Consider the following 1,337-nt stretch of genomic DNA (forward strand, 5'->3'; position numbering starts at 1 on the left):
GAAGTCCTCGGAGGCTTTCCTGTGGCCCAACCTACACCCAGCTCTGTAGGGTTTCACTCCTTACTTCTGTCCTCTTTGAGAGGAGGAGGCGAATGGATCCTTTACCTTTTATCTTGTGCACTGGAGCTCATCCCAGTGAACTGTTTAATTCATCAACTGAACATACGATTTGTTCCTGTGGAATCAGAAGTTGTAAAAGAATTGCAGGGCGACAATTCCTGGCATTGGGAAGTTGTCTCCGGGCAGTTCCGGAGGATTATCAATATGTCTAACCAAGGCCATTCATATCTCTAGCTAAGTCATAAAAGCCCATTCCCTGAAAACAGGCAGGGGAGGTGGTGAGGAGTGTGTGTGTGTGGGGGGGGGGGGTGGGGGTGGTGGTGAGGGGGATTAGTTTCCTATTTGCTGTTGTAACAGATTACCCCAAAATCAATGCCATAAAACAACACAAATTCATGATTTTCTGGTCTAGAAGTCAGAAGTCCAAAGTGGGTTTCACTGGGCTAAGATGAAGGGCCATGTTCCTTCTGCAGGCTCTTGGGGAGAATCTGATCCTTGCCTTTAGGGCTTCTAAATGGGCCCACATTCTTCCAGCGACCCCTCCTAGAAGTCACGTGACTCTGTCCCCGCCCACACCTTGCAGTTTATGCCTCTGACCTTCCTGTCTCCTCCTTTCACTTAGGAGGCCCCTTGGGATTATGTTGGGCCCTCCAGGACCCCACAGGGCCTCACCAGCGCCAGGTCCTTACCTTCATCAAGTCCGCAAAGTCCATTTTGCCACATGAGGTCACATAGGTTCTGGGGGGTCAGGACATGCACATCTTTGGGGGCTGCTATTCTGCTACTTGAAGGGTCAGGGTGTTAGTGGGGGATGGGGGAGAGAAGCCAACATTCCATGAAAGACCCCTTTCCCTTTCGATGATTAGGGAGCAAACCTCTTTGCCTTGTTCCCCGTGGGACTTGGGGATTTCGTAAGTTATCATTAAACCTCTTATCAGGGGGTTTTATTTCAGTTTGAAAATAAAGAGGCAAGTTTCTAAAGGTATAAAAATAAAGGAGGGGAAATATGTATCTATATACTTATTAATCCATAGAATATTTTATGTTGGACTACATCTGAACCTGAAACTCTAGGTGCCTTTGAGGAGAGCTGGGTAGCTGGGGGCAGGGGCGGATATTGCTTCTTTCCTTTACCGGTTTTAGTAAGCACATATTGGAGCATTTGGATCAGGGTATTGATGATACGTATGAGCTAACCTCTTTGTTTCTCTCCTAGAATTTAACCTTGTTTTAGCTACAAAGAATGTGAATTTCATTCTGTTTTTGGGAATTGCGTC

Source organism: Suricata suricatta, chromosome 7, assembly GCF_006229205.1.
Source record: "Suricata suricatta isolate VVHF042 chromosome 7, meerkat_22Aug2017_6uvM2_HiC, whole genome shotgun sequence".
In the NCBI taxonomy this organism is placed as follows: domain Eukaryota; kingdom Metazoa; phylum Chordata; class Mammalia; order Carnivora; family Herpestidae; genus Suricata; species Suricata suricatta.